This window comes from Rhamphochromis sp. 'chilingali' (genome assembly GCF_963969265.1).
Source record: "Rhamphochromis sp. 'chilingali' genome assembly, chromosome: 4".
In the NCBI taxonomy this organism is placed as follows: Eukaryota; Metazoa; Chordata; class Actinopteri; order Cichliformes; family Cichlidae; genus Rhamphochromis; species Rhamphochromis sp. 'chilingali'.
In genome coordinates, this window is record NC_137948.1 from 14862962 (window position 1) to 14878481 (window position 15520).

The 15520-nt window shown below is 38.9% G+C and overlaps 1 protein-coding gene across 1 annotated transcript in view; it reads left to right on the plus strand.

Annotated features, from left to right (window-relative positions):
* Positions 1-1909: 1909 nt before the first annotated feature.
* Positions 1910-15520, plus strand: part of LOC308395558 (inactive rhomboid protein 2-like) — a 37526-nt gene continuing 23915 nt past the window's right edge. The window contains exon 1 of the mRNA XM_080880456.1: positions 1910-2044. The gene's annotated coding sequence lies outside the window, so the exon portion shown is untranslated. The remainder of the gene's footprint in view (positions 2045-15520) is intronic.

Sequence of the window (15520 nt, forward strand, 5' to 3'; positions counted from 1 at the left end):
TATTTGCAGAAATATTTTGGGAGAATAAGAAGCTTAACTTTGCTTTAGAGGCAAATTCTGTATTCACACTGATCTTTTGGTTTCTATATATTATTTTTCCCTAAGTGTTGAAAGGAATGTTTTTCGAGCTATATAGTAGGCAATGTTACACGAGTACCTGAAGTACTGCAAACCTACATGGAAAAACATTTACAGTTTACACGAACGAAAATTTAACATAATTGCAAAATAATAAAATAAAACTGATCAGACACATCCAGAAATGCAGGTGCGTCAGCTGCAGAATTACTCCTTACTACTTTGAAATTGGCAACAGCTTGATCTGTTAATGGTTAACAAATTACATAGTAATGAGAAATATTTCAGTAGTAAACTAGTCTTTGAACTTGTTGAATTACTATGCAAATATGACTTTGGTCCAAATACAAAGCAACTACTGCAAAATGTAGTTCACTACTCCTTAAGACTGATTTTTGAATAGGTACAAAGTAATGTACACACATTGCTATTAAAATCACAGGATTGTAATGTAGAATAAGCAGCTTGTTTGCTAATGAATAAGCTACCAGACAGTGCAATGAAGCATGCTGCATATTTGTGTAGGAGTTGGAGTAAATGACCTCTATGCATATGAGTGTGGTGAGGGGGCAATGGACAGCTGCAGTAATAATGTAATTTTACAATTACTCTATTCTGAGTACTTTACTGAAGTACAGTTTTAATGTACTAAAAGTTTTATAAGTGTTTCTAAATTCTGCTTGTAGCCCACTGTTATGTATCCACTATTATGTATTTCTTATTTGGTATTTTGGCTACGGTTAGGGTGCTATTGCACTCCAAAATATTTATTTCAAAGCTTTAGTTATTTATTATTTTTTACTTTATGATAAATAGATTTATGTCTATTTATATAATAAGCTATATTATAACATCCATTATTATGATGCACATGTAAGAGATGGATGTATTTTCTGGTTATAAAAAGTGAAGCTAATTCAGAAATACATTAAACCTGTATTCTTTTAATGGCCTGCAGGGGTCGATGTATGTAAATTAACCTTGAAGTTCATTTTGTAAATAATGGTCAGTCTAAGAGTTAGGAGGATTATTGAGAATTCAGTTGATTTAAACCTTGCTACTCACATCAGGTTTCAAAACACTATGATATTCATGGCTGCATGTGAGCACCACTATATTTATTTCTGATCAAGTAAATGATCTTTGTCACCCTCTGCCACCAAATGGTGATTGTATCACAACAAGCTCTAAATGTAAGCTAAAAGGTATGTTTGTATGGGACAAACATTAAATATGCACACACACAAAGTGTGACGTTTAATGGTTTGGCAGTAATCATGTGAAGAACAAGAAAAATGTATTTGATTTGAATGACATCATCCCAACTCCCTTGTAAAGTAAATACAATAAGCATAAATGGAAGCTATTTTTTCTTTTTTGTAGGAGGGAATACCTTTTTCTATACCAGTAAATATCAAAACTCTTATTTAAGCTGTCATTTCATTAGGGACAGCTACATAGATAGTTGCCTCACAACAAGAAGGTCATGAATTCACATCCACCATCTGACTGGGGCTTTTTTCTGTGTGGAGTTAGCATGTCCTCTCCATCTCTATGTGACTATGTTTCAAAATTTAAGAAGTTCAGAAAAGAAACTATGACACAGGCTGAACTTCATAACATCCCAGCCTCAAGAAACACATGCAAAAGAATTGGTACATTGACCAAAGTTACAAGGAGTAAAACTAATTTCCATTTTTAAGGAACCAGTATTATTTCGGTTAGTTTTTGTGTATGTGGAGACTTTGACAAGAACACATATACTGACACCGCCCCTGCTTCTCGGGCTCCTGTTCTTTCAGGCCCGTGTCGGGGGGTCCTAGCTCCGCCCCTGGTTTCTTCAAGGATGTTGGAAGCAGAAAGAGGGAAGTAGTGACACGCTGTTGGACACTAACCCACAGTATCGTTGCATTTCGGATATATTCTCTCTGCTAATGAATTATAATCTAGGCATTTCTTCCTGGAGGTGAGTGGAATAGCACTCTACAGCTCTTTTATTTGTTTTTGTGACGCTGCAATCGCTAAAACTTAACTTAGGGTCGGGGGTCAACGGTCATTATTAATACGCTTTTAATATGAAAGCACCTAATAGCTCAGTATAAGGTGTACTAATGCTGTAATATTTACTGTTTTTTTGTATGCGATCCTAGATGAGTCAAAGCGTTTAAACAGGAACAAACAGCACTGCTAATAATGACATTTTCAGTGTCGGCGTTAGCTTCCAACGGTCGTTTACATCTAATGTTAGAGTAGCGGCTGAAAGCACGCCTCGGCAAGCCCTTTGTTGCTCTGCCTGTTGGGACAAGTGCATATGAATGCAATTAATCCTCTTGGATTTTCTCGTTCTCCCTCTAAAGTTAATCGTAGTCGCCGTGTGCCGAAAAATTGAATTTGCCGTAAGCCTTACACCCCTCCCATTTATTTTTGGTGGAAGGTAAGAGGTGGGTTTGACACACCATGTTTCCCCGGAATGACAGGAACGGACGGTTTCACATGAAAGTATGACACAACTAACGTGAAACCATTTGTGTGTCACTGCTGATTTTGAAAATGTGTGTTTCCATTTGTTAGTTTTTACCAAAACAGAGGCAGGGCGGTGAGTTATTGAAATGCTGATTAGAAGTTAACCAAGTCACAACAGGTAGGAATAGTTGCGTTCAAGTGTCAGTGTACTTAAAGTTAAAACCAAAGACTGTATATAAAAGACGTTGCACACTGGTTTGGAGTCTTTTTGAAGGCTCAGCATTAAGCTGTGTTAATCTTTTGAAGCCACATGTGACCATATTTGGGAGAGATAGTGGCATGTTGCGGTATCCTCTAGCTAGCGGGCTTGGTTAGCAATCTGCATCTATTAACTGTACCACAGACTTGCAAATCTGCTGCCGCCAGACTAACAAAACTCTACAATTTCACGCACAGAGAAGCAGAAACTTTCTGGACAGTTTGCACAAACACTCAGAGGTTCAGTTTGTTGACCCAAAGCCTGCCAGACAGCAGCCAGCTTCAGTTTCCTGTGTTGGGACACCTGTCATTTAAAGTGGCTACACCTTTAACTCCAGCATTCAGTTGGACATGTTTAAAAGAGAAAAAAAAAACACTATGGTTTTGTGTTTAGGTGGGAAACTGTCAGTAGAGGCCAAAACAGGCTTTATACCTCGCAGTAAGCATGGTTTTTAATGCTGTACAGTTGGACATGTTAATGTGGGAGTCTTTTGGGACGCTCTTCTGGAGCCAGCTGGATGTGCCCATTAAAGGAACCACAGTTTTTAGGACTTCCTGTGTTTTGTTTGTTTTCCTCCTTATGCACTGTAGAGCAGGGTCGTATTACAGGAAGCATGTTCAAAAAACCTTTTAAGAATATACTTGAGAACCTTTGAGAACTTTCAGAAAGGCTAATCACAGATCAATCATCTTTGAGTATGACAAACATTTTTTTCCATCCGTGTGACCAAAAACAGCACAACAAATAAATAATCCTTAACCAGTAAGTTATTCTAAAGCTTTGACAGATAAGGTTGTTTTTAAAGAGTGATTGTTACAGTCCAAAAATATTTACAGTGGAGGGAAACTGGCTGACAGCTGCAGTACTGTCCATAGAGTCACATACTTAGAAACATGGAGGCAATTTATTCTGAGCTGATCATAAATCTGCTATGTAATTGCTTTCTCTGTCCATATAGACTGACAACTGAAGTATTGTAAAAGCGATCAGTTAAATATTTTAAAGAACGTTACGAATGAGAAAATGAATCGGAGGGTCAGTCAGCTGATTCGGGTGCAGCAGGAGGGGAGGAGTCAGAGAGAAACTTAGACTATGTTGACAAAAATCTGCCAGTGAGCAGATTTAGTTCGCAGAGTCTGTTACCTTGGTTACTAACTCAGAGTTTAAGTTAACTCTCTAGAACAGAAAACGTGGGTTTTCCATTAACTTATGGTTAACAAATTCAGAGTTGTTTGTTAAACCTACTTCCTGGAATTAAGTCCTGGGTTATCATAGGACACACAAAGCTCAGTGTGATCTCAAGTGGGCTAAAGCTATAATTTAATAACCTATATGGGGGGGGGGAGGAAACATATCCCTCTAAATTTCTTTGAGAACATTGTAAAGAAGTACAGGAACATCAATGGGGGGAAAAAAGAGGCAGCTTTAAATAATAGATCTCAGGTTTTGACACATTCATTTACTGTCAATACATTTTTACTATGATATGTACACAGTGGAGCTATACAGGCACAAAATCTTCACATATAGTGGATTTGTAAATATAGAACAATAGCATTTTATGTCTTTATGTTTCAAATAATGTGTCTAGATCCAAAAATACTTTGTTACTTCTTTATAGTAATCCAGGCACCAACACTACGACAGAAATATCAGTTTTACTGAAAAACATGACATAATTAATGACTGAACACAATGCAGAGCCATCCATGGTGCTGAACTGGACCTTCTGGAGGGCTACGTGTTTGACATCGCTCTTGTAGAGAGTTGTCTACTCTGTTTTTGTTACTAAAAAGAGCATTGAACCTTCTCTGATTCACTGGTTGGAGGCAGAAAGCCGTGTAGACGCAAACACATATCAAGCACATGTTGATTAATGTCGAGACAAAAAAGTGTTGCAGATATACTTTAGTTATACTCAGTGGAGGTCTTCTCTTTCACCGCCTCTTACTGCATATTTGTTTAATGATGGTTTGCAAGTAGTTCGAAGCATCACGGTTACTTCAGGAGCTAATTTTAAAATTGAAATTTAGTGTAGCGTCATTGTCACCCACCCCTGATATGTGGGAGGGAGGTGGGTGATATGATCAAAATGATCACTGCAATAAGTATCACATCATCACACAGTTTGACTTTAAAGTCATGTAATGAAATCATTATGTTATATTGCTCACCCCAGCCTCACTGACATCACAGGATGAAACTGAAACCTGTATTATCTCTGCATCTCTGTGTACAACATGAAATAAAAAGAGAATTATTGCGGTATATGCTTATTACATTAACTTTCTACTAACTTTATGCAATCATGAAGGAAATTCAGAAAAAAGAGGAAATTCACTGGCACATAAACAGGCACAGAAGGCACGGTGTTTCCATGTAATGGCTAGCAAACAGCTGTTTCTGTGTGGTTGGAGTCATGTGATGTTTGCACCAGTTTCACATTTGTCACCTCTTTACAAAAGAAAACTGTAGCCTAGTTTCATTCAGAAAGTTCATCTTACTTGTTTGACAGCCTCCCACAGAAAAAAGCCAAAAATGTCACATGTCCCCGTTTTTATCAATCAGCAATAACACAAAAGGATCTAAGCTCAAGTTTAACAAGTCAAAGGTCAGCAAATTCGTTTATTTTACCTTCAGAAGTCATGCCATTAATCTGCTTAGCTTTACTTCTCAAAAAGTACACAGTTTTGTTGGACGTTATGGGATATGCGTTATCTGCGTGTTCTGCTTTTACTTGTTTGTCAAACTGATTTTAAAGGTTCTTAATTGATGACGTATTGATCCTATGTTGGGTGGCATATACTCCAGCCCTGAAAATAACATGTTTTAACACTTCAGACAAGGATCACTGTCAAACCAACTAACCTTAACCTGTTTCCACAGCGAGTAATCCAAACTACGCAGTGGCATTTTAATAACTGTCCTCGTGTTGTGGATGGTCTAATCTCAAAAGTTTTCTTGGTTCAGTTTTGTCTGTTTGGTTTCAGCCAGAGACACAAAAACTCTGCCAGCTCTGCCAAATTAACTTCTTTGTGACAAGGGAGCAATGAAAAGTAACTTCTTCTTTTAGCGTGACTGAGCAGTGTCGGAAGTTTTAACTTTTAGAAATAGTTCAGTTAGAAAATGAGATATCGTCTTTAGATGGAAACAAGCTGTTAGGTTCTACCTCCGTTGAACCTTACGGGGTTTCTTTTCATGTGAAACTGTGATTGTCAGATACATCTGCTCAGAGGTTTAAGTTTTCATTTTTTGTTACTTCCCCATTTGTCAAACCACAGTCCTCTTTTTCTCTCAACAACAAAGGCTGGAAAAGATACCATTCATTTCCATGCATTTATAGTGGTAAGTATGGAAAGCCCTCAGCTTGTCCTTTTGTTTTTTGGGGGTCTTCCATGATGTTATCTGTTTTCAGCTAAGAACACACCCAGAAAATGGTAAGCCCCTTTAAAAAAAAAAAAAAAACCCAAACAAACAAAAAAAACCCACCCACTTAAGTTACGGGAGTATCAAGCTACTGGCTCATATGCTGGGATTTTTTTTCTCCATGCCAAACCTCATTCCACAATGCATGACATTTTATCTGAAAATATGGGAACATTCTAGGAATGCTTTGAAATCCAAAGACGCGTAAATCTGCAAAAAAGCTTTTTGTTGATAATGTAGAAGTCTTCAAAGTGCAGAGGAGTCCATGTCCACTTTGCATATTTATTGCGGCATTGAAAAGCTAATTTCCTTCCACATTTCATGCCAGTTTCGGAGGGGATACAAAATGTCCTCACTCATATTCTGTCTCTGGCACTGCAGCAGCAGATTTGCGACTGCTTCATCTGTTTCGCTTTTTTTAAAAAAAAAAGGCAAGCTGGGCTAGCTGAGAGGAATTTATCTGGCAAAAGCCTTACGCTAGCAGTTTTCTGAGTGTCGCGTTTCAACATTCACATGTGTCATGTGTTGTTTTGTGTAAGATTAGCTATTCATGTTAAGGATTGTAAGGAACTCATGGCGTGGGCCAAGGCTGTAGCTGCAGCATTGCAAAGCTTGCTGGTATGCAAGTTTGGGCATGAAGACTCTTGGAAAAGGTGCAGTGTTTTAGATGGGTTAGGTCACAGTCAAGGTGCTTCTCAAACGTGCTTATCATCTTCTAATGGATCTGAAATGGAACGATTGATCTGTTTTAGCCACCAAAGTGCTATCATCGTCAGCCAAAGAAATGTAATGGTATTAGTAAAGATTTAAGGTTTTGTTTAGAGCCAGTCATCATCAAGAGGTATTGTGGTTGGAAGCGAAGAATGAGGGGGCAGTTTTGATTGTTGCTCTCACTCTTTGGAGACGTACAGACACCACTGAAACTCGCACACTCTCCTACGCCTTAGTAGCACTCAACTGTTGTGCCTGCTGGCATAATGACTGTCGGCTCAGTCATGATGAGTTTTAACCCTACACACCTAGCAACAGTAACAATCAGACCTCTTCTATAAAAAAAAGCCAAGAGAATCTCACTTCAAAAGAGTCCTCTGCTTTAACATTACATTAAAGGTTTTTGTTAAAGCAGAGTACTCCTTTTTATTTTGACAGGTGCATTTATTAGACATTCAGAAGCACTGGGTGTGCACCATCCACTATGCTGAGCCACTTTAATGCCATCTGACTCTTTCGGTGCTTCTCCTTTTTTGGTTACATTTAGTAAGCTTATTTTATTTGTCTTCATTCCATTAAGTGATTTACTGAGGTCCCTTTTATTTTGTTCTACTTAATTTTCTTTCCCACATTATTTATTTTTATTTAAATTTTTTTTAAGGGTTTTGCACAGACTGCACTTTTCCCTGTCTTATTCCACATGACTGAATACTCTGGACTGGATTCTGGCTTTAACAGTGGAGTTTGGGAGGTCACTCTCTTGCTACATTTATATCTTCTCCCATCCACAGACATGTACGTGCTGCGGGACATAAACAAAACTCGATAATGATGAGGATAGATTGCAGCATGCACTGCAAGATTATGACTTCATTCTTTGCTAAGGATGCTGTAATCTACTATATTCCTTCTAGCATGTAGTTGTTTGTTTCTATATTAATATTCACGCTGTCACATATTATAAAACCTTTAAGGCAGCGGTCCCCAACCTTTTTTGGGCCACGGACCGGTTTATGCCCGACAATATTTTCACGGACCGGCCTTTAAGGTGTCGCGGATAAATACAACAAAATAAAACTAGTACCGGTACCGAAAAAAAAGATTTATTCATAACACACGTGAAAAGACCCAGGAAAACCGAGTTAACGATAAAAACGATAACAAAATAACGCTGAAAACCGATTAAAAACCCTGAAAACTATACATTTCACACCTGAGCCTCAACTCTCGCGGCCCGGTACCAAACGACTCACGGACCGGTCCGAGGCCCGGGGGTTGGAGACCGCTGCTTTAAGGTATGCTGCTGGCTGCTTGCCAGGTTGTTGTGAGTCTTTTTCACAGTCCTTTCGTTATCGTGTCTAGTCATTCGTTTACAGCACGGTGTTTCTTTGCCATCTCTGTTTGACCAGACACAAAGCCTCCATTAACAAGCCTAGATAGGATGGAAATATATTTTCATAAGCAGCATGTTCTTTTTTTTATGAGTCCTTTACTTTGGATTCTTGATTGTTTGGAAGAATATTTAAAAACACTCTATATAGACTATAACAAGTCTATATAAATATGTGGCTGTGAATTTAGGAATCTAATCCCAAATAGCGTGTTGTTTAGAGTCATGTTTGCATACATCTGCCCAGCAGTATAGATGTGCTGATTGTGTAACTGAGTGGAGTAAAGAATATGACTGCTGCCGTTGATGTTCAGCACCTTTAACAGACAAAACTTTGTCCCATTTCTCCTTCCAGTTGCCTCAGCTTTCAGAAGTTAAAGGGCTGAAGTAATAACACCCCTGTATTTGCCATAAAATGTTGAATGGAAACCATTAAATGTGAGAATTAGAAGGCAAAGTTTGGACTGATAAAGGTCAGCCAGTGAGTCAGTCTCTTTCTGAGAAGTGAAGAACTGTTCTGACCTGATGAAATAATACTAATAATAACAGATGATGAATATATATACCACTGTACCATTTCTTGACGGTCAGATTATTGTCTGGTTTAGACACCAGGCCTGAGGTAACACTTGGACAGCACATGAATGTTTTTCTAACTATCTAGCCACATATTCTAGTTAACTGATTTCATACACACTGTTCTGTCTGAGCCATCACATATGGCTCAGGTGGTCAAGCGGGTCATATACCAATCAGTGGATTGATCCTTGGCTCCTCCTGTCCATGTGTTGAATTATCATTAGGCAAGATGCTGAACCCCAGGTTAAACCCAAAAGAGGTTTTGGCCATGCCCCAATGGACATTCACCAGATGTCTAAACTTTAAAATTGAGGTTTAATTTGCTAAAACCTAAAATAAATAAATAAAAAAGCCTAGAAATGACAGAAAAATGTTTATACTTCTGTTAAGTAAGGCAACAGAGACCCTGTGCCTTAACTTTATTCAGCTCAGTCATGACAACCCCAGTTGCTGGTTTTTACCAATGAAAAACATGAAATTGTGCTGAAACAAACCAGCCCGACGCCTAATTGCAGCTACCACCAGGCAAACAGTTGTTCTTTTGCGCTGTCAATGTGTATGTAGAAATGTTGGATGATGTCTGATTGCACCATATCAGCTAATGTAATAACATAAGATTCAGATGTAGTGTGCGTCGTTTTCTATCGGCATGTAATTATCTTTTTTACCCTGTTTTCATTTAGAGCTACAGCCAGCATAAATACACAATGTTAATGTTACAGTCCAGGCTTGCAGTGTTGGTGTAGACAAGTCCCACATACAAATTGGCACTTGGCAGAGTTGTCCACGCTCTTAATGATGATGTGAGACGTAGTCTGTGCGAGGGTGTGAACTTTTTTCTTTTTTTCTTCTTTGAGTTCAACCCTCAAAGCTGTTCTCAGCTTAATAATGAAATAAATTACAGTTTGCGTTATTATTCATTTCTCACTCCTCATTGTACCGATGTCTCATAATATGATTCACACTTGTTCTAAGCCTTTTAGTTCTTGCATGTGTGAAATTATGGATTTTAGATTTGTGTCCATGCATATTTATTCTTTTCTGATGTGTGTGGCATGTTGCAGAGGTTAAGGACTGTTCATTAGCAAACTGTAAGAGCTCACATTTCAGGGAACAGTTTTGCACCAGTGCACTCCTGTTTATTTGCAAGTATTCTGAAGACAAATGTGTTTAAGTAGAACAGTAGAATTGCTTTTTGCATGCGTGCCTGTCAAGTTTTACGTGCATGTGTAAGGCTTGATGTTAAAAAAGAACTTATGAGGCAGTAATGTGGGTTAGTTCCTCATTTAGCCTCCAAGTCAGTGCTGGGAACAGCAGCTGTTTCTTCTGCATGCTAATTTGACAATATAAGTGCAAATCATAAAATGACTCAATGTAAAGCATATAAGGCAGTTTTGGAGTAGGGTTTGTAATTTAAAAAAAAACAGTGTCTTTATATAATAGAAGTAACAGAGAAGTAAATTCACAAGTCTTTATGACAAAAAGTAAAGCGTAATTGTGCATCTTAGGTCTTAACTCATGTTGGAAGCTCAACCATGTGACATGATCACTGGCTCACTCAAGGCTATTATCAAGATTTTTTTTTTTTAAGAGTTAAAAGTTAGCTAAAAGTTAAATACTTTTCTGAGAATAATCACTCCTCCACTATCGTGCTTAGAGTTTTTCCTGCCTTAAATTGGAACTTGCCGTGTAAGCACCATTAGTCCAAATATAGTGAAGGCAGAGATGGGGAAAAAGACTAGTAGTATAGTTAGTACTTCGAGCCTTCGAGAAGGCTCACCAGCGCCTCTTCTTCTTGAGGACTCTGAGGAAGAACCACCTGTCCTCAGACATCCTGGTGAACTTCTATCGCTGCACCATCGAGAGCATCCTGACCAACTGTATAACAGTCTGGTACGGGAACTGCTCTGCCTCGGACCGGAAGGCGTTGCAGAGGGTCGTGAAAACTGCCCAGCGCATCGCCGGAGCACCACTTCCTGCCATAAAAGACATCTACAGGAAGCGGTGTCTGAAAAGGGCTGGGAAAATCATCAGAGACCCCAGTCACCCATCACATGGACTCTTCACCCTCCTGCCCTCTGGGAGGCGCTACAGGAGCCTCCGGACTAAGACCACCAGGTACCGGAACAGCTTCTTCCCCACAGCTGTCAGACTCCTGAACTCTGCCTCCTGACATCTGACCCACGTTAACTCATGGACTGAACATACACACACACACACAATGGACAACTGTACCCTCAAACACACAATAATAACATGGAGTGAACCACCACTCACAACCACTAGCACTTTATATAGCCTCTGTAGAAATTATCCACACCCTCACTTACCTTAACTGCACTACTGTATAGCCCTGTGTAAACAATCATTCTGTACATACGATAATTTTTAACCCTACAACTGTTTACAACTTGCATAGTTCCCATTTCTGTATAGCTGTATATCTCAGATTCCTGTAAAGTTATTTATTTCATATTCTGTATAGTTTTTCATATTTATATCCTGTTCATATCCTGTACATAGCTTGTACTCACTACAGCCTGTACATACTTATAGTTATAGAATATTCACAACATACTTCATACCGTGTACATTATAACATAATAGACCCATTTCTGTAATATACTTACATATCTATATTATTGCTAATATATATTGTAATATATCTATATCACTAAGCACTTCTGGATGGATGCAAACTGCATTTCGTTGCCCTGTACCTGTGCATGTGCAATGACAATAAAGTTGAATTCTGTTCTATTCTTCTTTAGTTCAGGCTACATTCACACATTCATACGGTGCTTTATTCCTTATTCTGGGGGCAACCAAGAACACTTGGAGGAATTGGTGATTGAAAGCCGTCTTCTGATTATTGCCATGCTCTTATGCTTGGTTACCTTACTTAACAAAAGTCAGCTACTGCGGCTGAGTAATCAGTCCTGTTATATTCAAGTAAAGTCAGGTTTAATTGCTGGTGCATTGTCTGTATTGAATTATCTCTACACACAAGTCCACATGGTTGCAAAAAAAAAAATAAAATAAAAAATCAGACACATAGAGGTCAGGATGAAGCTTTACGATCTTTGTTCTGTTCTGTTTGTTTCTTGGACCCAAATGGACTTGAGCAGACCTGTGGACATGGAGACTATGACACGCCTTTTAAAACCATTTTGCACACCTGGTAGATATCACTGAACTGTATGATCAGAGACATTTGGAGGATTTATTGGCCAATAACTCACAAGGCTGAGTCTTTGAGTGGAATACAATTCAGTCAAATGATATATGCCTTGCACAGTCGATCTGAGCAGTGATGACACATATTCATTACAGTCTGCCTATTGTGCAGATAACATTATCAAGCTGTCTGCAGTCAGGAGCCAGCAGTCAACTCAGATTTCACATTTGTCTTTAGCTCATAGCTCCACTACTTGATTGGATGTAGTGGCATGGCACTCTGGTAACTCCTGCTGCTGTCAGTACTCACTATGTGCATCCATGAAGCAAATGTAAGGCTTGTGCAACTACTACTAAGTTCCTCTGGTTAGAATGCTTAAAATGGAAATGTAGAAAAAAAATTCTGGGCTTGGTACTTGCAACATTGAAGTCAACCCAGTTCAGCAAGCTTCTGCTTTTTCTCCACACAGTAAACACCAAGAACATTGTTTTTACTGCTGTGGAGGCACACAGAATCGATTTTGTTTTTCCAACCATTCCCCTGCTTCAGATATGCCAAAAATACACACTGAGTTGCTGCCAAAACACGTAGTAGATATTTTGTTTTTGTGGTTTTATATTTTATATTATACATAGACTAATGTTTCCCTTTTGTTGTCCTCTTGTTGGCCAAGTGCAGTTACCTAAACATAATTTTTATATAAGTACACAATCTTCATAGAGAGCAATAGCAATGTTGCATTTTCCATCTTGCAATAATTTGGGTTTTTATTAGCTTGTTAAAACGTGTTTCCATATGTTCACAGTCATCAGGGGATGTAAGTGCATGCACACACATGCATCTTTCAGGGAGACTTGAGCAGACTTGAAATAGTGTAATTGGAAGGACTATTATGCACAGCTGTCCTGTTGCACATCCAAAACCAAGTATAATTCCATTCGAAGTCAGCAGACTAGCTGATGAGCTCCCAAATTACAGCAATAGACTCACAGGAGCAGATGAAGTTGAACTAACTCCTACTTACAGCACATTGAGAATGCTAACAGGTTTGCAAGCATGGGTTTCGGATTTGACTTTTGGGTCACCTCCAAACCTCAAAATCAGGAAGAAGTACCTGAAAATCTCCTGAGGCTGACTTTAGTGTGGTGGGAACCACAGCCTTTGTGATGCATAGTAATTTGAGACACTGGATCCAGCGTGGGCAATGCCTTAACTAGAAGGTCAGCAGTTTGCTCTCTTTCTCCCTCTCTTATCTGTACCAGTAGTGCAGTCTAGGTTTTTGGGTCTTTGCCATAGTCCGATCATCCTGTCAACCCCCCTGTGCGATTTCCAGTAAATGATACTACAGAATTGCTGCCAGGTCAGAGAATGGGACTGAGGTGGATGCTGCATGGCCCAAATACAGAAAACACAACACTGGTGAGAGAGCACACAGTGGGAGTTTATTTCTCACTTCCAGAGAGAGAACGTAGACTCCACGTGAGAGCGTTGTGTAATAGTAACTATAAGTGGACAGATATAGCCTGAGCAGCTAAAATGGCATTCATTAATAATATTTAACCTGACTCTTAACTTCTGTCTTTTGTCCTGTAGTTATTTTTCAGTCCCCTCCTATATTAAAAAAATGCTCGCCTTCCATCCCACTTTCACCTTCACCAGTTCTATTAAGGTCTAATTTGTAATCAGAATAACAGACAGATACTGGCTCTTTCGGTTTTCTTATGATGGTCATGATAATAGATGACTCATGCATTTCATTTTCAGTGCAGAGGTAATGACATAAACTTGCGTGTGTGGCCAGACAGTTCTGTGTTGCAAGAGTCTTTGCATGCATATGTGCCATGGATGTCAACATGAAACCATAGTGAGGTTAATTCAAATGAATATAAATCTAGTACTGATAGAGTTGCAACATAAATTGGTAGATGATGAATTATATTTTTTATTTATTTAAGTAATAACCAGTATGACTTATTAGTATTAGACTAGTCTAAGAGTCAAGTGGCTTAAAGTCCCATTGGACGCTTAGGAAACCAATCCTTGGTTTCTGTTTAGTTTTTTTGATTTTGTTTGTTTGTTCTGATCATTGGTGGGGAACTCTGGTTAAATATCAATTTGACTTGCCAGCTATTGCTGATTGGTGACCATTGTTGATCACTGAGATCAGTGGAATCGCTAAGTTGCTGTGCAAAGCGAGTGTGGCATAAAATGAAACTCATCATCTTTCCTCATGTGGACCATGAATGAGATCAGTGGGTTTGATCAGTGGATGTTGATCAATGGTCGTGACAATTTGCATATTAATGATCAAGAAACTGACCTCACAGCCTATTGTTTACTCAGTGGGCTACGTTCAGTCATTGTGCAAATGTAGTGTTTATAAGGTTGGGGAAACCTGCAGTCAGCTGAGAATGAAGAAGTCACTTGGATGACTGACAAAATGTTTCTCCCACTGAAAACGCTACGTCCAGATGAAGAGAATCATCCTTTTGGGATTTACTTACCTGGATGATTGCACATGCATTAAGATGCTGTGAATGAGGTTTAACAGGTAGAGAGAGTGTGCCTTGTGTGCGTCTGCAGCCCATACATGTTGCTAAAACTAGACAGTGTAGCAAGAATACGCGGAGGACAGGCCTTACACTGGGGGAAACTGAACCATGATGACACCCCTTCAGAGGACCATGTGACATCACTCACATGCACATTCATCCCTGCTGGTCAATGGTCAAGTAGGGAGCAGTTAGGTGAGGCATTGAATTATTAGACCCTAGAGAGGCAAAGATGTGTCAGTACTTTCCATATCATGTGACAAACTGCTGATTATGTCATTGTGGTCATTGTCCTTTCCTCAGCGAATCTACTCCCCCTCCAGTTGTCTTTCTTGTGGTTTATTCTTGTTGTTCTGTGGAAGCAAACAGTTTTATCTTACATCTTACTTGTTTCTTATTCAGTTCCAACCTGAACAGCTGGCTTTTGATTTGTATCACTGTTTCAGTTTTTATAGAAACATATCTGCAACATGAAAGAAGGAATGCACATGGATTTGAAAGGGAGGCTTCTCGGTGCTTTAGAAAATATGCTCTGATGTCATTGCTTCTGGTTGAGGTAAAGGCTTTCACACAGCTAGAGAAGATCATAGGGTTTCATAACGTGACTAAATTAGTTTCATATATGATCTTTTTTTTTCTCACATGGTCACATTCATATGACTTTGTTAGCGTTCCTGGTGCTCTCTGACAGGCAGAGAGCACAATAACCATGGTGTTAACCAATCTGTTTCTAGTAATACACCAGTTAAAATAAATTTTGATAAATCATCAAAAATGGCATATTGGTTGATGTCTTTGTTGTAAAGGCTCACCTTTCAACACATTCACTTCACCAGATGCACCTTGTTTCTTTTCCTCACCTTTGATTGGGTGTGGTGCTTGGC